This window comes from Eptatretus burgeri, chromosome 10, assembly GCF_056783735.1.
Source record: "Eptatretus burgeri isolate ZD-2024b chromosome 10, Ebu_testis_v1, whole genome shotgun sequence".
Classification (NCBI taxonomy): Eukaryota; Metazoa; Chordata; class Myxini; order Myxiniformes; family Myxinidae; genus Eptatretus; species Eptatretus burgeri.
In genome coordinates this window covers 22,954,693-22,981,377 of record NC_140970.1, presented here as the reverse complement: position 1 = coordinate 22,981,377, position 26,685 = coordinate 22,954,693, and the positions used below count along the sequence as shown (strand labels likewise).

The 26,685-nt window shown below is 45.3% G+C and overlaps 2 long non-coding RNA genes across 2 annotated transcripts in view; one reads left to right on the top strand and one right to left on the bottom strand.

Moving 5' to 3' along the window:
* The window catches only part of LOC147018078 (uncharacterized), a 71,623-nt gene extending 57,532 nt beyond the window's left edge, over positions 1-14,091 (top strand). The window contains exons 5-6 of the long non-coding RNA XR_015062268.1: positions 11,214-11,267; positions 13,019-14,091. This is a non-coding gene — a long non-coding RNA (uncharacterized LOC147018078). The remainder of the gene's footprint in view (positions 1-11,213; positions 11,268-13,018) is intronic.
* Positions 11,075-26,685, bottom strand: part of LOC147018077 (uncharacterized) — a 54,078-nt gene continuing 38,467 nt past the window's right edge. Inside the window, exon 3 of the long non-coding RNA XR_015062265.1 lies at positions 11,075-11,476. This is a non-coding gene — a long non-coding RNA (uncharacterized LOC147018077). The remainder of the gene's footprint in view (positions 11,477-26,685) is intronic.

The following is a 26,685-nucleotide window of genomic DNA, read 5'->3' as shown; positions in this document are numbered from 1 at the left end:
GACCGTGGTCGCCAATATTTTGACGGCGTGAGGTAGTGTCCACTTGTCTAACTCCAATTTACCTAAGTACTCACGCCGTCCAACTACCGGGGAAACCACAACCTCGGCCGACTCTGTCCGATCCGAGTCGCGGGTAACGGCTCGGATCCGGCGTAACCGAGCGGAGTTACCAGAGCCGCATCGGACCAAATGTACAATTACAGCAACGGCCTTCCTAATTCCCGTTCGCAGCACGGCAAACGAATGGCAGAAAGGACAAGGACAAGCTGGGACATTCAACAATAAGGGTATTTATTTACAATGGGGGGAAGGGAACACATAAAGAGCAGAGTTATCCAACTAAGCAATGCAACCGATGTACAATGAAAGCACTGAACAATTCTACTTATAGACGGGGCCCCACGGACACACACACGCACACACAGATACCCAGAAAGAGAGATGGACCTCGAGGTCTTTATTATTCCTTCAGCTCGGAGGGAAGTCGAGCTGAGGGACGAGCACGTGGCTGGCTACCTGGCCATGTTCGCGCGTCTCGACGTCCGCACCTTCCCGGAGCACCAGTCGCCAAAGAACGGACCAGGGCAGCCAAATCCAGAGGAGGCGAGACAAGGTGTTCTCCAATGATGAGATGGTCGACCTCTTGTCGTTGTGCGCCAGACGAGACACCTCGGATGCGCGTGGTGCAGTCAGACGCAGACCAGACCGAAGCGCGCTCGAGCCGACAGGGATGCAATTATTCCTTCTTTCTTTTCTTTTCTCGTCCTTCTCGGGCACGGTCCGCTCATCCGTGGCCTGCTCTCATTGGGCGGACCACGCGTCGCGGCTCCGCCTTCTTGCAAAGGACCGCCCCGGCTCTGATCTGCTCGTCACCCATTGGCCGCAAAATGACGCATACTCTTATTTGGTGTCAGGCCAGAACGAAACGCTTCATGAGCGCACGAAGAGCACGGACAATGCTGCGAGCAGAGTGTTGTTGTTGACGTTGTTGATGTAAAAATCCTTGCTATAAAATAACCCGTAGCGCACACGTAATTCCCATTAGACAGAAGGGGATGGATTCTAACTGTACACATACTTATCGACATAACTAACCTTGGGCCCTGAATGTTGAGTACGCATGGTTTCCAGATTCATAACAGTATTAGGACCTATAATGGATACAATTGTACCAGGTATCCACTTCTCTTTTCCTCTCCTTAAATTTCTAACACGTACCTGTTGATACATGTCATATTGACAAATGCTCGGGTGGAATCTGTCATGTTGAAATTTTGAAGCTATCTGCTTCTTTTCGACTTTTCGTTGTTGACACGGTTTCACAAAGGAAAGTCGAGTTTTTGGAATGTCTTTTAGGAACAGTCCTGTGGGTGTTATCCCAGTTGTAGTGTGTGGTGTGTTCCTATAATTCAGTACTTTTGCTCCCCTGTGTTATAATGACAATGAATTATCTGATTTTGTGAACATTCTCTTGAATGTCTCGAAGTTCTTTTCGGCCAATCCATTTGAAGAGGGGTCGTACGGAGGGTATAAGGTATGTTCAATACCGTTGGATTTCAAAAATGTAACAAATTTGTACGCAATAAATTGTCCTCCATTATCTGAGACTAACTGTGTGGCTAATCCAAATCTTGCAAATAAGGATCGTAGGATCATGATCAAACCAACAGCGGTTGTGCTGGACATCGGGAAGACTTCTGGCCATTTTGAGTAGCTGTCTACAACCACCAGAAAATTTTGACCTTTGACCTCTGCATAATCCATATGAATTCTCTGCCACGGTTCTGTAGCCCAAGGCCATAACAAAAGAGGAACAACTTTCAGTGCCAATTGAGCATCCGTGCATTTGCTATATGATCTCACCCTTTCTTCTATGTGCCCGTCTAGCCTTGGCCACCAAACGAACGACCTCGCCAAGGCTTTCATTCGACCTACTCCTGGGTGACTTTCGTGGAGTTCACCTATCATACACGTTTATATCGGTGAAGGAACTACGACTCACAATAAACATCCGTCATCAACCGACAGCTTATCTCGACAGCTTATCTCGACGCGTGAAGTACGGTTGTAATGTTTTATCCGTGCAATAACTTGGACATCCCGATAAAGTATATTCATACACTTTCACTAGTACTGGATATTTCCCCGTACACTCTGCAATTTGTTTTGCATTCACTGGTAATGAGTCCATCATTGTTTTGAAAACAGTTTTCTTCCAAGTCTGCCATACTTGGATAGTCGACTGGAAATCTACTTAATATGTCAGCCATTGCGTTTTGTCGAGACATACGGCATTCAGTGTCATAGGTGTACCTACTTAACAACAATGCCCACCGTTGCAATCTAGCTGCCACTAATGGAGGTATCCCTACCTTTGGACCGAATATCTGGGTCAGTGGCTCATGATCCGAGACCAATTTGAACTTTCAGCCATAGAAATATAAATGAAACTTCTTCAATCCATACACTATTGCTCATCCCTCATTTTCAATTTGTCCGTCATTTTTTTCTGCTGCACTTAGGGTACACGACGCGTAGGTGATTGGGCGTTCGGTCCCTTCTGTGAATCTGTGGCTGAGACAAGCCCTGAACCCCTTTGGGCAACATCTACGCTTAACACTCACGGTTTTGTCAGATCGTAATGTACTCAGACTTTTTCTCCTGTAAGAACGGTTTTTACGTACTTGAACGCTTGTTTACAATGCTGAGACCATATCCACTTTGTGGAATGGTTCAATAATGTTGTGGGGCCAGGTCCCAGTGGCGAGCACGACCGCTAGGGGAGCAGTAGATTCGGCTCCACCGAACACACCGGAATTTAGGTCGTGACCCTCGGATAAGTCCGAAGGTACGAGTCCCTTACAGGACCATGAATCTCCAATAGTTCGACCGTGTGGAGTAGGGTCAAGAGCCAAATTTCAATATACCCAAGTACCCACGTCGTCAAATTACTGGGGAAGTCACACCCTCAACGGACTCTGTCGAACCGGGTTGCTCCAGCGACCTCGGTCCAGTGTAACCGAGCGGAATTACCAGAGTCCATCGGACCCAATTACAACTTACGGCACTGACGGCCTCACTATTTCTCAAGCCCGCACCATGCTGGGTCAATGGAAGAAAGTGACAGACAACAAGCTGGAACATTTAACAAGAGGGTTTATTTATCATAGGGAGGGAGACACAGAGCAGAGTTATCCGAATAAATAAATGTAGAATGAACAAAAGCACTTAACAATTCTACTTATCAGACTGGCACCACACACACACACACACACACACGCACGCACGCACGCACGCACGCATGCACGCACGCACGCACACACACACACACACACGCACACACACAATAAATGGATCCTGTGGGGTCTTTATTTGGTCCCTCAGCTCAGGAGGGAAAGACGAGCTGAGAAACAGGGCTCAGCTTGAACCTGGTCGTCGGAGGGAAGGCATGCTCCATGATGCGGCACCTCACAAAGGTCGTCGGTCCGATCCACAGTCGCACATGGGGGACTCGTGGTTCGTGGAGGAGCTCGGGTGGTGAATCGTCGGGGTCCACAGAACTCCTCGTGCCAACGACAATGACAACAACCACGATAATGACAACGACCTTCCGTCCACACCAATCCCGTTTTTCCACCAACTACGCCTCAGAGCGTCTCTGGAACTTTATGGACCTCCCTCAGTGGGGAGGGGCCTTGGTCAGCACATCTCGCTGTTCGCCTCTTATTGGCCAGGATCCTACGGGTACAGCCTTCCTGGGCAGGGTTTCGGCCATGCGTGGAGAAAGCCGCCCTCCCTCCACGTATGTTTGAGGAAGGTGGATCGTGGTGAAGCCCCATTGCGTGTGGAACGTTCGTGGAAGCTGAGGACTGGGACCACTAGGGACCCTCTCGGCAAGTCAAGGGACGAGCAGCCAACTCAATGGAGTGTGATGGGCAGGTGGTGAGATGTAATAACCTAACGATAAAATAACTCGTAGCACACACGAAATTCCCATTAGACAGAAGGAAGGATTCTAACTATAAACACATACTTATCGAAATAACTAAGCTTAGGGACTGCTGTCTGTTTGTGTGCAAATGGCTTCCAGATTCGTAACAATATTACAACGTCCTACAGCCACCTTTAACTTGATAGGTTTAACGTTATTGTGAGAGTCATCACCATTTTGGAACAAACCAAATCCTTCATGGTCTTGTTCTGTGTCTGATTCATTACCACTGTTTGAATCAATGTACTTTGTTGAACTTACACATTTTAAGCTGAATTTCTTCTGTCTTTGATTCTGTTGATTGTTATTCCCTGGACATATCTTAGAAATATTGTTGTGGAGCCAGGTGTCGGTGGCGAGCACGACCGCAAGGTGGAGCAGTGGAGTCGGCTCCAGCGAACACCCGGAATCTAGATCGTGCTTCTCGGAGAACTCCGAAAGGCACGGGCTCCTTACAGGACCGTGAATCGCCAATAATTCGGCCGCGTGGAATAGGGTTAATTGCTAACTTCAATATACCTAAGTATACACGCGGCAAAGTTACCGGGGAATTCACACCCTCGGCAGGCCTCAAGCGGAACGAACCGTTATCGTGCTCCAACCGTGCGTAACCTGAGCGGATGGTTACCAAGACCTGTCGGACCAAATGCACAATTTGCCGCTTCCCAATTTCCCAAGACACACCATGCTAAGCCAATGAAAGAAGCACAGAAACGAGCTGATACATTCAACAATAGGGGTATTTATTTTACAATGGGGGGAAGGGAACACACAAAGAGCAGAGTTATCACGACTATAAGAAATGCAAATAATCTACAACAAAAGCACTTAACAATTCTACTTGGAAAAGACAGGCTCGCACACAAACACGCACACCCAAAATAAATGGACCTCAATGGTCTTTATTCTGCCCTTCGGCTTGAGAGGGAAGGCGAGCTGAGGGTCAAGGTCTGGTTGGTACCTCTCCACCTCGTGCGGTCTTCACCAACCCGCGCTTCTGGAGCTCGGATTCTGCGGAAGGAAACGGGATCCTCAGCTCGCTCGCTCCCACACAACCCGCCTCGGTGGGACTCGAACCCACGCCTCCAGAATCCAAGGAGCAACTTGGCCAGCCGCGAACGCCGATCGGCGACCCGAGCACCATGAACATAAACACCAACCAGGACGAACGCCAATTCCGACACTAATCATCAGCAAGGTTATGGAATCCATCATCGCTTCAGACATTAAATCCTTCCTCTTCTCCAATGGCTTGATTTCCGATCATCAATTTGGTTTCAGACCAGGTCACTCTACTCTGGATATGCTGCTTCTGCTCTCCCAACAATGGATGGAGGTCCTCAATGCCGGACATGAAATCAGAGCCATATCCCTAGACATATCACGTGCTTTTGACATGGTCTGGCACCCTGCCCTGTTCACCAAACTCTCTTCCTATGGTATCCAAGGCCATCTCCACTCATGGCTCACAGACTTCCTCTCCTGTCACAGTCAATGTGTGGCCCTAAATGGAGTTCTTTCATTCCCTCTTCCTGTCCAGGCTGGAGTTCCTCAAGGTAGCGTTCTGGGCCCTGTTCTTTTTCTGGTTTTCATCAATGATCTCTCCGACTCTGGAAAATCCTCTATATATCTTTGCTGATGACTCCACCCTCTGCTGTACCATCTGTCATCCCTCAGACTGGCATGCAGCAGGTTCTTCGCTCACTGCAGATCTGGGTAAAATCACAAACTGGTCCAACACCTGGAACATGTCTTTCAATCTCGACAAATCTCACACTCTCCCTATGTCTTTCCGAAAGGACCGTTTAGAAACCCCCCCCCCATCCACTTTCTCAACAATCTTCTGGAAGAAGTCCTTTCTTTAAAGCTTCTGGGTCTCACTATCTGCCATGATCTTTCCTGGGAAAGCCACATTTCAAACCTCGCCTCCAAAGCCAGTCGCCGACTGGGAATCCTCTGTTGTGCAAAGTCCTTCCTCAGCCCACCTGAGCTCCTGATCACTTACAAAGCTTTCGTCCGCAGCCTGATGGAGTACTGCTCTCCCCTCTGGGCTGCTGCTCCTGCCTCACACCTTTCTCGGCTTCACGCTGTGGAAACCAAGGCATTTCGGATCATTGGCCTCTCCCACAATGAGCTTGAGTCTTTGGGCCTCTCACTCTCTCACCGCAGGCTGATTGGTGGTCTTTCTGTCTTCTACCATCTCCTCTCCAGCCTCGCCCCCCCTGCTCTCTCTGCGATTTGTCCCCACCACATTTCCGCAGGGTGCTCAACGTCCACCAACAACCCCCTTCTGGTAAAACGAGCAAAATGACGAATCACTGCTCACCTTCACTCTTTCATTCCTCTTTTTTCTCACCTTTGGAATAAACTCCCTCACTCTATTCAATCCCATTCTTCCCTCCAGTCCTTTAAAACAGCTGTTCACCACCACCTCTTATCACCCCCCCCAATCCAAATCCTCGATCATTTCTACCCCCGATAATCCACCCAAGCCCACCTCCTTTAAATTCCCTGCTTTCCTTCCTGAAAGTCCCTGTAATATCCGTCTTGTATTCCCCATGTTCCCTACCCCATCCCTCTCCCATCCACAGATCTCCTAATGTCTCTGTTCCTCACTGTTTTGTCCTTCCCACTCCCACCCCTCTTGTCTCATGCCCCTCTTGCTGTGCGTTGTGTGTTAGCTCTCATCCGAGCCTCGAAAAGGTATACAAAAAAAAAAAAAATTACAAACTGGCCACAATTGGAGATCAACAACTTAGACACCAAAACAAGGAAACGTCTAACTATTCACAATATATTCTTCAAAAACCAATGCAGGTTGTACTTCCCGAGACGAGGAGGAGGCGGTTTGACGGAGCTTAACCAAGTGCACACAACAGCGTGTGTAGGACCAGTGGAGTATGTGAAAAGCTCAACAGATTGCCAGATGAGATTTGTACATGGGCAAGAAAACAACAGACCAGAAAAGGGGTTCTTAATCCATTCAGCAACAACCTTCTAAAGACAGGTGAAAATTATGGATACTGCACAGGAAAACGAAACAGAAACAAACACAGCCCAAATGATTACAAATAAAAAAACGGAAAAACTACAAAAATAACTATCAGCGGATATACTCTGACAAATGGAATGACAAAAGAGCAGGAGAAAAAAAAGAGCTCGACAGGATAGGGATCGACAAGGAAGGCTCTTTGGAATGGCTAAGAAGAGGTCAAATTAGTTGGGATGGAGAACGAGTCATTATATCAATACCCAAGACCATGGACACTACACGAATGCCATTAAGAAAACGGTGCGATTGAGTCAATCGGATAAATGTCGGTTTTGTGGTGAAGAAACAGAAAGTACCAGTCACCTCCTTTCGGGATGTAAAAAAAAACTCATGTCGGAACAGCTGTACACAGAAAGACATGACAGCATCTGCAGAGTATTCCACTGGCACATCTGTCAACATTTCAACATCCCGGTCCCAGAACAATCATTGAAACACAAACCAAATCCGATCCTTAAAAATGAACAAATAATGCTCACGCATGACAAGAGTGAGTCGCAGACCGTCAAGTGTGAACATTGCAAACAAAGCTTTGTGTCCTGACATAGTGCTCAAACACAAAAATGAAAAGTTGGCATTGTTGATCAAGGTTTCAGTTACCATTGACTTTGGACTCAATGCCACAGAAATAAGGAGATTGAGCAAATATCAGGATCTGAAAAGTGAGGTCGAGGACTTTGAAATCGAAAAAAGGTGAAATTGTACCAGTGAAAGTTGGAGCTACAAGAATGATAAAGAAAACCCTTACAGAGTACTTAAAAATCATTCCGGGAAATATCACTGCAAATGAGCTACAAGTGGAGGCTGTCAGAGATTCAGCAAAGATTCTGAAAAGAGCCCTTGGAACTAAGCTATGAGAATGAAATTTCACAGTGTGGTTCATGAGTAATGATACTGTTACGGTTGTGGAAATTCACAGATCACTATTCAGGTTCCCCGAAGATCAGTTATGTCGATAAGTGTGTGTTCCAGGTTAGATTTCCCCACTGATGTATAACGGGATTTATTCGTGTGCCAGGCTGTGAACCTTTGAGGTAGTGTTATTCTTTTCTGTCTTTTATTTTATACACACATCTCCTCATCATCTTCTCCACAAACCGCCATCATCTCCTCACCATCTTCTCCACAACCGCCAACATCTCCTCACCATCTTCTCCACAACCGCCATCATCTCCTCACCATCTTCTCCACAACCGCCATCATCTCCTCACCATCTTCACCCCAACCGCGTGAAGCCGGTGATTCCAAACACGTCCGCGTGAAGACGGTGATTCCTAACACGGTCGCGTTTGACAGCAAGATTAAAACGGCGAAAGGGGCGGAGCCAGCCGGGGGTGAAGGGTCGAAGGTGAAAGATCAAGCACCCCCCCCCCCCGAACCCAATAAAAAGCCGTGCTGAAACGCCGAGAAGCCAGTTGAGTTTGGAGCCTGGAGTCCAGTTGAGCGGTTGAAGAGACGCCGAGTCGTCGACAAAGAAAGAACGAGTTGGAGAACGAGTTGAAGAACGAGTTGGAGAATGAGGTGGAGTTGGAGAAGAGCGCTGGGAGAGAGCGTTCAAGTTCGCGCTGCGCTTGTGTGGTGGAGTCGGGAAGAGAGCTGGAGAGTTCGGAGGTTGGAGTGCGGGCAGAGACATCGAGGGTCGCCGAACCAGGACCCAACGAGGGTGGCCAGGTAGCCCGCTCGGTCTCTCGGAGCCCCTTCGGTCATCCCGGCTCTGAGCAAATTATAAAGGCTCACGAGCCCGGTTTTTCCTTTCTTTCTGGGGTTTTGCATGAAAGTCTGTGGTGCCTTGTCCATAAATAACAAACTGATTAAGTGCATGTACATTACATAATAGACATCGGCTGTAGGTTTTTGCTCGTGTCTTTTCCCCCATTTCCCCCTCCCCCCTCCATTCATTGCATTGCTTGCATGCCTGTGTGGAAAAAAATACCCCCATTGTTTGAATGTTCACCTGCTCGTTGCGTCCCTTCCTCCATTGACTGCCATAATTGTGTTCGGGATATTAGCTGGCTGATTATAAGCCGATAAAACGTACATCTGGTCCGACGGGACTTGGCGATATACAACCGCTCTGCAATCGCATACGGAACGAGCTTCTTAAGCGGCTCGTTTTCGTGCAGGTCCTGTTGAGGTATAAACTCCCGGCATTTTTGCCCATGCGAATAATTAGGTACATCGACAATTCGGCGATCGACCCTGTAGTGCGTGGACAGAAGAAAAACACCCGTAGCTGGGTTTCGGCGTTGATCCGGAAGCTGCGACTAGATTGCCACTTTCGGTGGGCGCACGCGGCCGCAATTGAGCTAAAGGCGGTCGTCCGCACGCCGGAGTGGCGGAAATCCACAACAATACTTTACCAAAAATAAAAATGAGGTGGAGATTTTGAGTTCTGGGAGAACTCCCTCCCACCTCCTGAAACCCGCAAAAGGAGATAACAATGAATAGGTAATGTCACAACAAACTAGATAGCTGTGATCACAAAGCAATCGCCAAAGGTAAAGCCACCCCTGGCGCTGGCAATCTAATGATATCCATATTATTTTTGGACCGTCATATGACTTTGACCTTCAAGATTTAGGGATATAAAATCGGAGTAAAATTATTCAAGTTATGAACAAAAATGTTTTCTGTTAATTCGGTCACCATCTGAAAAAGGTAGGTCAAGGGTATAAATGAAATATCAGTAGCATAACTTCAATGCAGGTCCACTATTATGATCAAATAAGATATTAGAAGGCCAAGCGGTATTTGAGTTTTCGTATTGACAAAATTGAGCAACGACAAAAAATGCATTCTGTTTTTCATACCGCCATTTGACCTTGATCTTTAACTTTGAGAGATATGATGTAAATTAACCATAAATGCGACTTCTTGTAGACTATCTAGCGAGGGCAAATTTGATATGATTGGACAAACCTTAGTCGAGTTATGGTGAAACATGTTTAAATGTCTGTAATTAGGTCATGATCTTTAAACTTAAGTCAAGGTCAAAATATATTTTGTCAAACCTGTACACTTTATATTGCCATTATTTATGCAAAATGTCATTCCAAAGTCCCAGCTGGCTTTGAGATAAGCTCAGAAATTGGCAGAAAAGAAAAGGAAGGAAAATAAAGAAAACTTACATAAATGGTGAGTACCTTTAGACTCCCAGGGGTCCAAGAAACTCTAAGCTACCATTAAAAATTGGGGCCACGAATTGTAGAAACAAACCCTACAACAGCCATAAGCCTCCCCCTATCCAATACAGGGACGCTTAAAAAGAGGATTTAATAGAATGGGAGATACTATTACATAAATGAGATAATTTGTTGGGATGAATAAAAAGATGAAAATATTATATATAGCCACACTCATTCTTATTTTAAAACACAAGCCAAGTTTTGTCATGTCTTTTTTGCTATATTTTGTTTGCCTTGAAATAATACAGTACCACTAATCTCACAGGTGGACAATCCAACACAGCTCAATGCATCTTCAGCTTCTCATTATTGAAGAACTTTTGACCGATTCATTGATTTCACCTGAGGTAGCTCAGTTTCTTTGAGTAGTATTCCTGCTTCTGTGAGTCCTATTCAGCCACGTAGACTGTCCATAAAATAAGGTATATATTTTTGAAATACCATCGCATGAATTTTCGAGTTAATCACTATTTTATTTATCTTAAAACTCTTTGCTATCATTATTTATTTAAAAAATCAAACTTATTCTGCCAGTCATTTGCATTATTTTGTTACTTTCATGGGAGTCTAACCACCAACTGACCACCGGGCAGGTGGGAGATGAGATGCCGGTCCACCAATAATTTGCTACTGGTCAGTGGTTTAAAAGCCATGTACCGTTGCAAAGCTGCCCTCCCGAATTTGGCAGAGCGGTGCCAACCGGCAGTTTGGTTTGAACTCATGACGTGTTATCTCACTGCATCCCAATTTCCCGCATACGCGTTTACATGCCAAATTAACTCGAGTGCTGCCGAGACCTCGTTTCCTCAGTGACCACAAAACAGGTTCTCATTAACAAAGGATTTATTCAGAAGAAAAACATAGGGGCAGGGCAGAAGGGAAAAGAACACAACCGGTGAAACAAAATAATAAATGATGAACCCTCATGCCCACGATGTGAACAATGCATTTATTTCTTTAATCTTAACCCCTCTTTCTCACACAGGTGACAGGACAGATCGAGGGAGAGGATGGGATTCAAAATAACCTTGGGAAAGGGGTGAGTGGGCCTTGCTCATGCCTGATTTTAGCATTGAGCCATGCCTGTGTGCTGTCTTGAGGTGCTTTGTCTGTCCACAATCTCCAAGCTTTGTCACCACAGCAGACCACAAACAGCTGGAAACTGCACCCAAGAGAGTAGCAGTATCTGAGCACCGTGAGAATTGAACCTCAGTGCAGAGAGCAGGAAGTCCCATGCAAAGCAGGTCCCTGGGGAATGACAGGTACAAGAGGCGGTTATTTGCACAGAAAGGCTCTGAAAGAGATGGCCACTGGAAAACAAGACCACGAGATTCCAACCATCATGTGTTTTATCAACTCCCCAGGGGGTGGTGTCTAATGCTGTTCATGGTGCGCCCATTGGCCACTCTATGGGGGAGAGGGGTTTCCCCCACTCTTTTGGAGTCTGCCTATGGAAGAATCTCGAAGCCGACTTCACTTGTGGAGGCCATGTGGAACCTATGTGGACTCATTTTCATTGAAGGAAAACATATGACAGATTACAATGGGGAAGAGAAAACGAAACAGAAAAAAAGAAAACAAAACAAACACACAAAGACCCAATAATAGCAAAAACGAAACAGAAAAAAGAAAACAAAACAGAAACAAACATAGCCCCAATAATAGCAAAAAAAAACAAAACATGAAAACTACAAAATAATATGAAAAAGAGCAATCAGAGATCACAGACCCTCGCCAGAACTTGTATTGTGTGGTGTGTTGTGTGGTGTTTGTATAGTTTTGTGTGGTGTACTTTGTGTGACGTTTATGTATTGGTGTGTTACATAATAAATAAGAGACATAACTAGAACTGCCACTTTATAACTGCTGACAGTGATGTACGAAGACGTCCCACTTTGGTGCAACCCCGCTTTGATCAGACACCTGACCCTGACCCATGACCTTTTTTGTTTTATTCAATTGAATTCAGAATGGGATTAAAATAAACTCAATTCAAATCAAATACAAGACCAAATAGGTATAGTCCTGCATTGGAGTAATCGGAAGGAACCCAAACAAAAAGCAAAGATGATGTCATCAGGAGGAACCTGAATAAGATTCACATTTCAGCTGCTCCTGCTCTACCCTCAAACCCATCCAGGCACAACTAAGTGAGCTTTATTTAAATAAATAAAAAACCTCAAAAAAAAAAAAACCCCACATCAACAAAATTTAACAATTCTGGCTGCCAGACCATGTGTCCGATCAAGTTGAAATTTAAAACATGTATTCCCCATCACTACGAGATCATAATTGTCAAGATTCTCATTGATTGATTAAGCCATTCCCATAGCAATATTAAACACTTTGATTTTTGATATGAAACATCCTTTTTAAATGAACCATACACCATCTCCTTCCTGATCAAATTATGCTGAAGTTCAGCATGTGATACCTCAAGGTGATACGAGAAACATTCCTTTTCAATTATAAACAAACATCCATGACCTGCATTTCAGAACTGAGCTTGAGGAAGTCATAAGATTAGTCCTGGTTGTTGAGCCTTCCCTAATGCATTGGTGTGTTACGTAATAAATAAGACATAACTGGAACTGCCACTTTATAACTGCTGACAGTGATGTACGAAGACGTCCCGCTTTGGTGCAACCCTGCTTTGTGCTTATTACAATGATGACTAACATTGTGGTGATCTATTGTGGCTAATAGTTGCTCTCTAGCTTCCAATACATCAATGGCACAAGTGACATTATCCTTGCTGTTTTTTCTAATGTACAAAAAATGCCTTTGCAGATCACTCACCATGAGACTCCCCAGAGCACACTTGGAAAGTGATCACCTCAAACCAACGAATGAGTTATCTGCTTCTCACAACATACAAGGCATGCATGAGGAATTCTCTCTCTGGAGTACAGCTCCCCCTTTGGACCAGAGACCTTGCATTATATCTGACATTTCGAGATGCTGTGGATTGTAGAAGCCAAAAACCTGAAAACATTGACATGGTCAAAGAGGATGCTGAGATGCAGGGTGTCCTCTTCTCCCATTGCTAGCAGCTGGCGGTCTTTTTTTTAACCAACCCTTTTCTAGTCTTGTGTCTTGAACACTTCAATCATCCATCGTACTCCAGCCTTGTTTGGTCGAACATGCCCATTGCCCAACCAACTCCTTGTTTGTCTATGTTACTTGAGGCTGAGATATCTTAATTCCTTCTTCTTGATATTCTTCTGTTTGTGATACCATCTTCCAGCTTCTCTCCAATACTGTTCCTTCCTTCAGTCTTTTCAGCTGTCAGCTCATAATCTGTCATTCACTTCATAACTTTTCTTCTCTTGTACCATTCCTTTAGGCTACTTGACCTTCCCTCCCACTGTAAATAGTTATGTGAATCTTCCCTCTGTATTTCCACTCTTCAATATGCCTATATTTTTAGTTGATATAAAACTTTGGTAGAGTCAGTCACATTCCAAATTTAGTTTACATTTTATGTACCAAGATATCAAAACTGGCACATTAACCATATTTACCAATAGAATGTTTGAAAGAATGCAGGCGTCTCACACATTCAGTCTAAAGGATGATAGGTCGAACAAACAACAGATATTTCACTCAAATGTTAGCTCATGACAACCTTGACCTTTCTTGTTGATATGAAGGTTATCCTAAAATTCTGTTACCTCACTAACTTTTCAAGTAAAATGTCAAGGTGATCACAAAATTAAATGAACCTTGTCTCATTATTTACTGTTAAGTCTTGTAAATATCACGTTTCTCACACTATTTGTTTTGTTTCAATAATTAAAATAATGGCATCTTGTATCAAGGACATAGCATGGCAGAAATAAACAAACACACAAACACACATTGTGTTTTATATAGGAAGATTATTATCATTATTTTTATTATTATTATTATTTTCATTATTATCATTATTATTATTATGATTATTAACAAAAAGACAACAATTACATTTGCAGTCAGTTAGGTTTTTAAAAAAAACTTTGCAATAAATAACTCGTAATCTTCAATCTTGTATTACACTGAACAACAAAAATTTTTTACTGGAGATGTGTAAAGTGATTTAGACTAATTTGGGTACGCTGATTTCAAAAATCATAACCGTTTTGCTGTATCACGTCAGGATTTTCAGGAACAGAAATATACCCATTGCCTAGAAGTCAGGATTTCAATGAAATTTACAAAAATTCATTTATTCATTTATTTCATCATGAATGCTTCAAAATTATAGAAATTACAGAAAAACTCCACTAGAATGTGATTAAAAATGCTTTAGGCATTTGGCTTTGCGTTTGTGCTGCTCTGTGTCAGTTTCACGATGCAGGAACCAGCAGAAATCGCCCATCATGTTCGGGTTGTGCCGCCCTTGGTAACGCGTCTCCATGAGTGAAATCTCTTGGTGGAATCGCTCGCCGTGCTCGTCCGAGACTGCTCCCAAGTTGTCAGGGAAGAAGTTCAGGTGCTGGTGTAGGAAATGGATTTTCAGGGACATCCTGGAGCCAAGTTTCCTGAAGGACTCCAGCAGCTGCTGCACTATTTCTTCATGGTTGTCCGCGCGCTCGTTCCCCAAGAAGTTGTCCGTCACAGCTTTGAAGCTCCTCCACGCTGCCAGCTCTTTGGGGTTTAGAGTTGTCGGAAAAGTTTCGTCCTTCATAATCTGTCGGATTTGCGGTCCAACAAAGACACCAGCCTTGATCTTGGCCTCCGACAAGGTGTTGCCAAACTTTCCTTGAGGTATAAAAACCCACGCCCATTCAGATCCATTGCCCGTACAAAACTTTTCATCAAGCCGAGCTTTATGTGGAGTGGTGGAAGGAAAACCTTGGCTGGGTCGACAAGGGCGACATGCTTCACGTTGTGTCGACCAGGTACATGCTCTTTTTCGCTCTTCCCAATCTTTCTTCGTCCAGTGATTCTTGTCGTCTCTGCTATCCCAGAGACAAAGGAAGCACATGTATTTCGTGTAGCCTGACTGCAGCCCTAACAACAGCGCCACCACTTTCAAGTCTCCGCAGATGTGCCAGTTGAAGTCATTGTACTTGATGGAATCAAGCAGCTGCCGCATAGTCTCATAGGTCTCTGTCATGCCGAACGCGTGAGCCAGTGGGACTGATGGTTTCTCGTTGCCATTGTGGAGCAAAACAGCCTTCAAGCTGTTCTTCCCCGAGTCGATGAAGAGGCGCCAGTCTGCAGGATCGTGATCACACCCAAGTTATTTCAACAGACCGTTGATGTCACTGCAGAATGTCATCGTGTCTTCCATCTCAAAGAACTCAGCCATGTCTCTGTGACGTGCTCTGAACAAGGATATCTTGGTGTTAGGTTCAAGTAGATTCCACTGCTGCAGCCTTGATCCAAGCAGCTCTGCCTTCGCCTTTGACAGCGAGAGATCTCTTACAAGATCATTTAAGTCTCCCTGGTTCAGAAGGTGTGATTCTTGAGTGTCGGGTTCAAAAGGTTCATCATCACCATCCTCTTCACCACTGCTTACAGCTATGTTCTGATCAGCTGGAGGTGTTGGAACGGGGTTCTCGTCATCATGAGGCACAGGTTTTCGAGCAGAGACGCAGTCAGCGTACTTGATGTGACCTTTATTCTTCTTGTTGAAGCCGGCGATGCTTCTGCAGCAGAAATAACAATCATCATGATGATTCTGCGGCTCACGCCATATCATGGGCACCGCAAATGGCATGCTCGCGCGCTTGCCCACCAACCACTGAGTCAAGGTTGTGTGACAGCTTGTGCAGCAGATGTGTGGTGCCCAGCTCTGTTCTTGGTCCCCCACCTTACACCTGAAGTAGTGAAAGTAGGCGGCCTTCATTTTCACTGCTGTAGATATACTTCGCTGTTGATCTTTTTTGGTATACCGACCACAGACATAACAGAAGTTGTCAGGATTATTGGTACAGGAACGCCTACTCATCTTTATCTGAAAAAAAGAAATATAACACAAGTTAACAACAATTGTACGAAATAGACATGTTAAAGACATATGTAAATTTCATTGAAATCCTGACTTCTAGGCAATGGGAATATTTCTGTTCCTGAAAATCCTGACGTGATACAGCAAAACGGTTATGATTTTTGAAATCAGCGTACCCAAATTAGTCTTAATCACTTTACACATCTCCAGTAAAAAAATTTTTTTGAAATTTGTTGTTCAGTGTTATTCAAGTAATATAAGGACTTGAGTGTGGGTAGGATTCATGCAAGTTATAATTGAGACTTTCTTTAGCACATTCACACTTTAACTCAGACTCAGGATGTAAGTAAGCACTTGTTATACTCGGTTGTAGATTGCACATATTTTATGAATGCACAAAGCTCTTGTAAGTTAATGGTCAGGTAGGCGGTTCACATTAAAAAAAAATCTTCCTTGTTGGTTGGTCTTAATTATCCATACAAAGCTTGAAAAACTTGAAGCCAAATAGGACCATGTATTCAACCTACTTTTAATCCAACTTATCTGTATCGACATCGTTTTTGCATGGAATGACAGTACTGTAGATGTAGGGGAACTCTATAGACAGACACAAATCTTAATGGATTAACTGACCACTCTTTCCTTTGTCCATTACTTGGATCTTGACCAAGTGTTGAGGTTACTCACTTATTCCATACTTGGAAGCAGTTTCATGTGGAAACTCCCAATTATATTCAGACATATGATCTGAAAGAAGAATGTACTCACCTTGCACACTCACAGTCATTGTTTTTCCACTCAACTTGAAAAGCAGGCCTTTTGCCATGGCAACAATCACATATGTCTGGTGTTGGCTGAATGGTGAGGGTGGTGAGCTTGGGATCCAAGCATCCTGAGTTCAAATCCCCCTCAGCTGTTGAATTAATACCAGTTGGGTTTGACTCTGCCTTTCATCCTTCTGAGGTCAGCAAAATGAGTGCCAGCTTGCTGGCATCCTGTGTCGGAGTGGTGACCCATCCAGGATTGTGCCCAATAGCCAAGGAGACTGCTTTGGCAGCACTAACGCTCTGCACAGAGTATGGTCCCAATGGATGGATGGACGGAACAATCACATTATTGCAAATGGTTTATTGCCTGGACCAGCCTGTATTTAGCTCTTTCAGCTACTGATTGGTCAAGAGATTGACAACCTTTTGGACTTGCTAATCAACTACCTGCTTAATATTTTCTGACAGAGCACATCTATTTTTTGCAAAGACTTGTGGAGAGGCATCTGAGGCTAAGCAGCCTACCTTCTGAATGTTGACTGTTAACCCCAATGAAAAAGTCAAAATGTTCTTCTAACATTTTTCTTCTGCAAAGTTCATAATGTAAGGATATTTGTTTTCATGCATGTCAGATGTCAATACCAGATGTATATCAAACTTAATCTTTCATTGAAGCATATTACTTCTGACAACAAGGTGGAAAAGCATTTTGTGTGAAGCCTTATTTTCTGCCACATATCTGCGATGGCATCACGGCTCATTTACTCATCCTCTGCTCTGCAAACATTTGTCTTTTATGTCGGTTATTTTCAGTAGATCTTTTACTGTGAACAGCCTTCCATTTTTATCACAGGCATTACCATTCAAAAAAGACCAAATTTAAATCATCAACTCGAGGTGGGAAAGATTATTTCCCATTATTAATTAGCAAGTCAATAATTGCAGAATATCCATTTTCCAACTGTGGCAAAAAATATCATTTTGATTCTACCCCAGGCATGAAGCACTGGACATGCTCCTTTACTTTGAAATCATCAATAGTTGGATGCTTTGAATCATAAACATGAGGTCAAGGACAGGTGCTATAAACATCTCCCTTGCCTTTAATATGACACCTGGTTTTGCTGCTGGCATCGAGGATCCCATCAGTCATTCATACTTCCTTCCTGCTCAGAAGCAGCAGATTGCCATTGATGATGTAATTATATTATGTTTGACCTGATAGCTGGTGTCCCACAAGGTGGTGTCCTAAGCTTGGTCCTTTTTAAGATATACAGTACATCAGTCTCTTGAAAAAGGTTCTACATACCTAAAGGCTTTGGATATTACCAACAAACATATTGCTGCAGAATCACTCACCAAGTATTTTTTTTTAAACATGATCTAAGGCTCGTAGTGGAGCGCACGCACACACACACACACACACACACACACACACACACACACACACACACACACACACACACACACACACACACACACACACACACACACACACACACACACACACACGTACATATGCAACATAAAACAAGACTGTTAGATGACACAAAACACAGCCACTGAGCTTGGGGGAAGTGACATCACTTCCTGGGATATTTTGGGTACCAACAATGTCACAACAATGGTGTCGCTTTTCTCACCCCACTCAGCAGGGCACATTTTCTTAGTCGTAATTTCCTCCTCCCCATGGATGCCAACCTATGGGGATTGTCCAAGCTGTTAACCTTTTAAATGCTGAGAGTCAGGCAGCTTAACTGAATTATATGGGGACAGACCGGACAAAAGTGCCATTCTTTTCCTGGGTGTCATTTATATCAGGTCAGGTCAAGTATGGTAGCATGCGCCAGAGCAGTGCGTCGCTGCGTCCACTTACTGCCGGTACTCCAGGGGCCTCCGTCTGGCCATCCTCCCCAACTCCTTGAGATGCTGATCAACCTGCTGCAACCATAAGGAACGTGGTCAACCCGTTGGCCTCCTCCACTCACGAGACTCCCTCGCTGAGAGAATCTGGTGAGCAGGATCAGCGTCAGGAAAATGAGCCACCTGTCCATACAGCTGCAGCTGACGCTCACGGACTATGCAAGAAACTAATCTCATTTGAGTCTCTCGCAGCAACTACTCGTTGGACACAAAGTCCTCTCCCAAGACGTGTCTGACTCCCAAGTATCTCTCCCTGGTTACTCCCTCTTACGGTATGACAGACCTGAGCCTCGTCCTGGTGGAGGTGTTGCTCTCTTCATCAAAGACTCTATTCCTCACTCTCCCTGCACTGCTCTCACTCCCCCACACCCCCAGGAATACCTCTGGCTTCGGCTTCCCCTCCACTCCCACCTCATGTTTATATGTGTACTGTGCCGTCCACCGAACAGTGATGACTCCATCTACACCTCACTCTCCGAAAACATGGACCATCTTCTATCTTCTCATCCAAACTCTCTCTTCCTCTTATGTGGCGACTTCAATTGTCATCACGCCAGTTGGCTAGGTGTGGGTACCTCTCTCACCTGCCATGGGACATCAGCAAAAGCTTTCTGTGACTCATTGGGACTGACTCAATCGGTCAACTTCCCGACCCGGATCTCAACCAATGGTACTCCATCTCTTCTGGATCTGATTTTGACAAATTTCCCTGACAATATCTGCTGCTCTTCCTTCGCTCCAATTGGTTCTTCTGACCACGTCCTTGTTAAAGTGGACATCTCTCTGGCTGTTATCAGAGAACCACCTCACCGCCGTCGAGTCTGGCATTTCACTCAAGCCGACTGGCAGGGTCTCCGAGCAGCCATCAAACTTACAGACTGGTCTCCTATCACTACTTTCTCAAACATCAACTCATCCTGGGAATTCTTTCAAAGAAACTTGCTCTCCCTCATGCACAGATTTATCCCCTCTCGTGTCCAGTTGTCTTACCCTTCCTCCCGCCCTTGGTTTACTGAAGCTTGTGGCGAGGCAGTTGTCCTGAAACAACTTGCCTTTGCCTCATGGAAAGCAAACCCAACTGAGGGCAATCTCAGTTCTTTCCACAAAGCTCGGAACAAGTGTGTAGCTACCCTCAGGAGAGCCAGAAAACAACATCTTTCTCATCTCAAGTCTGAACTCTCAAACCTCTCTCCCTCCTCAAAATCCTGGTGGCGTTTAATCAAATCTGTTTCTGGTGTATGTTCCCCCTCCATCCCCTCCCTTACCTCAAATGGCCGCACTGCTGATTCCACACGTGATAAAGCTGAATGTCTAAACTCGGTGTTTGCAGCTAAATCTTGTGTCCCAAACCCATCACTATCTCTACCCACTTTACCCAGTCGCACCCAACTGTCCCTGGACTCTGTATCCTTTTCTCCTGACAAGGTGGAGAGCTTGCTTTCAAACCTCGAGTCAGATTCTGCAACCGGTCCAGACGGCATCAGCCCACGTGTCCTCAAAGCCTGCTCTTCTGCTCTTGCTCACCCTCTCTCTGTTCTATTCACCCTCTCATTTTCCCAAGGTCATCTGCCATCTGCTTGGAAATCTGCTAACATCACTGCCCTGCATAAAAGGTGCAAAAACAGATCCCTGTAACTATAGACCAATCAGCCTTCTCCCAATCATCAGCAAGGTTATGGAATCCATCATCGCTTCAGACATGAAATCCTTCCTCTTCTCCAATGGCTTGATTTCCAATCATCAATTTGGTTTCAGACCAGGTCACTCTACCCTAGATATGCTGCTACTGCTCTCCCATCAATGGATGGAGGTCCTCAATGCCAGACAGGAAATCCGAGCCGTATCCCTGGACATATCACGTGCTTTTGACACAGTCTGGCACCCTGCCCTACTCACCAAACTCTCTTCCCATGGTATTCAAGGCCATCTCCACTCATGGCTCGCAGACTTCCTCTCCTGTCGCAGTCAACGTGTGGCCCTAAATGGAGTTCTTTCATCCCCTCTTCCTGTGCAGGCTGGAGTTCCTCAAGGTAGCGTTCTGGGCCCTGTTCTTTTTCTGGTTTTCATCAATGATCTCTCGGACTCTCTGGAAAATCCTCTATTTCTCTTTGCCGATGACTCAACCCTCTGCCGTACCATCTGTCATCCCTCAGACCGGCAAGCAGCAGCTTCTTCGCTCACTGCAGATCTGGATAAAATCACAAACTGGTCCAACACGTGGAACATGTCTTTCAATCCAGACAAATCTCACACTCTCACTATGTCTCTTCGAAAGGACCGTTTACAAAACCCCCATCCACTTTCTCAACAATCCTCTGGAAGAAGTCTTTTCTTTCAAGCTTCTGGGTCTCACTATCTGCCATGACCTTTCCTGGGAAAGTCACATTTCCAACCTTGCCTCAAAAGCCAGTCGCCGACTGGGAATCCTCCGTCGTGCAAAGTCCTTCCTCGGCCCTCTTGAGCTCCTGACCACTTACAAAGCTTTTGTCCGTAGCCTGATGGAGTACTGCTCTCCCCTCTGGGCTGGTGCTCCTGCCTCCCACCTTTCTCGACTTCACGCTGTCGAAACCAGGGCTTTTAAGATCATTGGCATCTCCCGCAATGAAGCTGAGTCTTTGGGCCTCTCACTCAATCACCGCAGGTTGGTCGGTGGTCTTTCTGTCTTCTACCGACTCCTCTCCAGCCTTGCCCCCCTGCTCTCTCTGTGATTTGTCCCAACCACATTTCCACAGGGCGCTCAAGGTCCGCCAACAACCCCTTCTGGTAAAACTACCAAAATCACGAATCACTGCTCATCTTCACTCTTTCATTCCTCTTTTTTCCCGCCTTTGGAATAAACTTCCTCACTCTATTCTTTCCCATTCTTCCCTCCAGGCTTTCAAAACAGCTGTTCACCACCACCTCTTATCTTCCCCCATCCAAATCCTCGAACTTTTCTACCCCCGATAATCCACCCAAGCCCACTTCCTTCAATTCTCCTGCTTTCCTTCCTGAAAGTCCCTTTAATGTCCATCTTCCCCTCGCCATGTTCCCCGTCCCATCCCCATCCCTCTCCCTTCCACAGTTCACCTGTGTCTGTTCCCCAATGTTTTGTCCCTTCCACTCCCGCCCCTCTTGTCTCATGCCTCCTTGCTGTGAGTTGTGTGTTAGCTCTCATACGAGCCTCGACCAAGGTATACAAAAAAAAAAAAAAAAAAAAAAAAAAAAAAAGTCCCACAAGCAATAGCCAAGGATTTTCCGAAGAGACCTGGTACCAACGAAATTGAGTCTCCGTCTCAGATCCCTGGCCAGAGTCCAAGACTCACATCCATAGAGCAAGACTGGAAGCACCAAGGACCCGAAGACTTGGACTTTTGTCCTGCACAGGTGCTGGCAGCACCACACCCCATGATCCAGTTAATCCATGACTCCCCAGATCCGACCCAGAGGTCTATTGACCTCTGACTCACAGCCAGCAGAGACATGAATATCACTGCCAAGGTAAGTGAATCTCTCCATGACCTCAACATCCTCACCACAAACAGGCACAGACAGGACAGCAGCATCCAAGATGTCATTGAAAGCCTGGATCTTTTTTTTGACCCAGGAAACCCGTAATCCCAGCGGCTCAGACTCCTCCTTCAGCACCTCGAGAACCCCCAAAAGGATAACTAAAGTCTCCGCAAAGATGACTGCCTCATCTGCGAAATCAAGGTCAGAGATCTTGACATTCCCAAATGATGCACCGCAGGTTGATCTCTCCGTTATCCTCCCCAGAATTCAGTCCATACAATTGCTGAAACGTTTGGGGGCCAGTACACACCCCTGACGAACTCCAGTCACAAATGGAAATAAGTCAGAGATGGTACCACCACATCTCACAGCACTCTTAGTACCAGAGTAGAGTTCAGCACCCCATCCACCCACCCACCCACCCACCCCACAAAGAACAAGTGGCACCCCACGAAGAACAAGAATCCTCCAGAGGGCATTCCGATTCACTGAATCAAACGCTTTGCAGAGATCAACATAGGCTGCAAGCAGCCCCTGCCGAAACTAAAATCTGCATTCGGTGAGGACCCGAAGAGCAAGTATATGGTCAATCGTTGACCTCTTTGGTATAAAGCCTGACTGCTCTGGATGCTGGTGCCGAAGCAGATGGTGGCGAACCCTATCAATAATTATCCGAGCAAAGACCTTGTGCAGCACCGAGAGCAGTGCCACCCCTTGGTATCTGTTGCAGTCTTGGCGATCACCCCTTCCCTTTCCAGAGAGGGACAACAAGGCCCCTCGTCCAGTCAGTTGGGATGATGCCTGTGTTCCATGCCGAGCACAGAACTGCATGCAACGACACGAGTGCAGCATTTCTACCAACCTGGAGAAGTTCAGCATGGTTGCCACAGATCCCTGGAGCTTTACCTAATTTCAACTGGTCCACCGCAGCCTGTGGTTGTTTCCACAAACGAAGGTGGACCACAGTTGATTGTAGGGTCAGCAACAGTGATTGTAGCACCCCTGACGTCCAACTCGACAGCTGGTGGATCAGCCTGGTACAACCGCTCATAGTAACCGGCCCAGTGGGCCTTCACTTTGGACTCCTCTGTCAAGAGCCTACCCCCCTCTGCTCTAACTGCAGTACACCAACGGATGGGCTTGGATGAACGCAATGCGTGAATTCCCCTGTAACCAGGACGAGAATCACGACCACAGGTGATGCTCTACACCCTCACAGATTCCTCACACATAGGCCTGCTTGTCCACCCTTAGCACATGTACAGTTGTATGCCTCAGGTCCCTGAATAGCTCAGCTCTGCCAGTCAGCCTGGCCCTGCAACTCTGGTCAATGCTGTTCAGTGTCCCTTGAGAGACAAAATTCTTCTTCACCCTCTGGAGAGTTCAAAGACATCTACCGGCAACATCAAGGACGGTGGTCTTGAAGGCACTCCGCAACTCTTGAGGATCTTGAAAAGCACCCAGACCCCCCAAATCTCCACTCACCTTGTTCGCAAACTTCTCAGTTGCCCTCTCATCTTTTTGCTTGCCAACATCCAGCCTCGGCTGGGATGGTACCATTCTCCTGGATTTAAGGTACAACTTAAGAGTTGCTACAATAAGCCAGTGGTCAGTATTGAGGAACTGAGCACTCCGGTAGACCCTGCAGTTCTGGATGATCCTCCAGCAACCACCAACGAGCACATGGTCAATCTCCTTTGCCACACTACCAGCATTGAAATACCAAGTCCAGCAATGAGCCTGTGGGTGCTGAAACCATGAACCGGCCACCCTAAGTCCATGACTTCTTGCAAAGTCAAGGAACTTAGTGCTATTCAGGTTCACAGTTTCAGACCCATGGGGACCATCACACATCTCATAACCATCCCTATCAGTTCCAGTCGATGCATTGAAATCCCCAAAGTTGAGAAGAGTATCTCGCCTGGGGCATTGATCGACCACAGACTCGAGCATGGCATAGAATGCGTCCTTCATGGTGAGTTCACTCGCTTCAGCCAGAGCATAAACAGACTCGGGAAATGACACCCAAGGAGTGACGAATCCTTAGTCTCATAATAGCGAACGTAGTGAGCTTCATACTCAACGCCTGCACATGAGAGAATAGGAAACAACAACAACGACACAATACCTGGCAATTTGGAATCCATGTCGTCGGCTATGACCCTTTTGCTTCTGGTTTTCGTCATGGGGAATGATGCGTCCCAGGAGATAAAGGCATCGTCGGAGACATGAAAGACCCAAATATCAGACATGGTGTATATTTCCTCCACTGATTTGAATAAAGATATCTCCCGCATCATCAAAAAATAATTTTTAATATGCTTGTTGACCGGTATTACCTCAATTATCATTATATACAGCTGCGGCAATTCCTTGGGCATGGTAACCATCAGAGCGACCAGACCAATAGTCGGTGTAACCACCTGCCATGATCTTTCCGCAATCCGGTCTCCAAACCTCAGAGAGTGCTGCAATACTGATGTCCAAACGCTTGAGCTCAGATGATAACAGAGACAGGTGATCATCCTCTCTTCAGGATAGGACATTCCAGGCACCCATCTGAAGGGACTGCTTCAGGTTAACCCAAGGAGACCGCCGTCTGGTGGACGACACCTCAGCACCACTCCAACACACTCTCCTGCAATCTGACCCGGGAATGTTACCCCGTGGTTTCCCTCCTATTATCAAATATTGGGGGTCCCGAAAGGAGGTGCACAGGAGGTACTCCCACAGAGTGGGTTTTCAGATTTTTTTTATGCATCGAGAATGTTTTGTGGAATTAACGGTTTTACTGTGGCCGGAGTGCAAATCCTGCCACCCACCTCCTAATATGAAGTAGCCCAACTGCAGGAGGACGTCCGCCGACACATTTGGGTACTAGATATGGATGGCCTTTGGCTCACAAGGAGCTCCTCCGCCCTTTGACAGGTTTTGTTTTTAATCCTGCTGGGTGTCCATATCCAAACACCCTCCTCACCAGGAAACCTGGTGGGCGAGACGGTTTAGTCGCCGACAGCCCGACCATGGAACAGGTTAGTACAGGTTTACATGGTACCTGTAGCAAGTCACAGATCTGATCTGGCCTGACCTGACAATATTACTATGTATATCAATAGTATTAATTTTACTACACGTGACACAATCTGTAATTGGCTACTTTGATTAAAATGATAATTTATGGAAATTATATGCATTTAAAGCATATTATCTGGTAGTTTTCAGCAAAGTATATTGGTGGCATCTTTTTTGTGTGTATATTCGTGTTTGGCCCAGATAAATAATATTGCAATGTTAACTGGTAATTGATGAATGTCTTCGATGAGTTTTTTATGCTAATTTATGCAAATGTCTGCATTTAATGGCATATTCAATGTAATTCTAATGATTTAAGTGTCAGCTTTTCTCTTTTGGACTGGGCATGTTTGTTTTATTCAGAGCCTTCAGATTGCAAGCTTTGCTTTTAGATTACTTAATTTCAAATGTAATTTTTATGTAAATGTATGCAAATTTAATGTAAATGTATAGTATTTCCCTGATGTTTCAATATCAAGTGATGAAACGATACATGCATTACTGACAGAGAAAATGGGGATCATAGATCTATGATTGGCAGCTTAACTGATACACAGGATAATTTCCCTCTCATATTGAGATGATCTGCTCTTTTGATGTGTCTCAGTTGCATTGATACATGATGAGATATGCAAATTAATTTAAATCACCTTTTCAATGATATAAATATCTGTTAAAAAGCAAGCATTTGCAGGATTTGCAAATTCAATATCATGAAAAGCATATTCATGAAGAACTGAAAAACAAACTGACACACCTTCTGGAAATCTACTTTTCACATTTACAGCTACAAAGCTTGGTGCACCTCCATCTGACCTTACAAGCACATCTGCCAATGCAGCATCTCGTGCTTTTGCAGCCACATTTGACCAATTCATTGCAGGCTTTGGAGGTAATCGGTAAAATGACCTAAATTGGATGCCAAGACTGGCTGTCTTTGTCCAATGTCCAGCCCCATGACTCTGATGTTAGCGTCTGTTGCTGACTTAGATGACCGGTGCTCCAGATCCCATCCTGATACACCGTGCGTGCTTCAAGTGCTGCAGTAAGGCATCCTGAGTCGGTGTGATGTTTCCCATTGCTTTGGGGTTTGGGCAGAACATCTTACGGGCATCATTTACAGAGCTCAGCAGCCTGGTTTTGTCATAGAGAACAACAGTGAAATGCTCTATTAGTTTGAAATGTACTGTTCTCGAAGTCCAGTGTAGGGTGGGGATGCAATGCTATGTGGACTAACTCATTTGAGAGGTGGGAGGGGGAGGGTA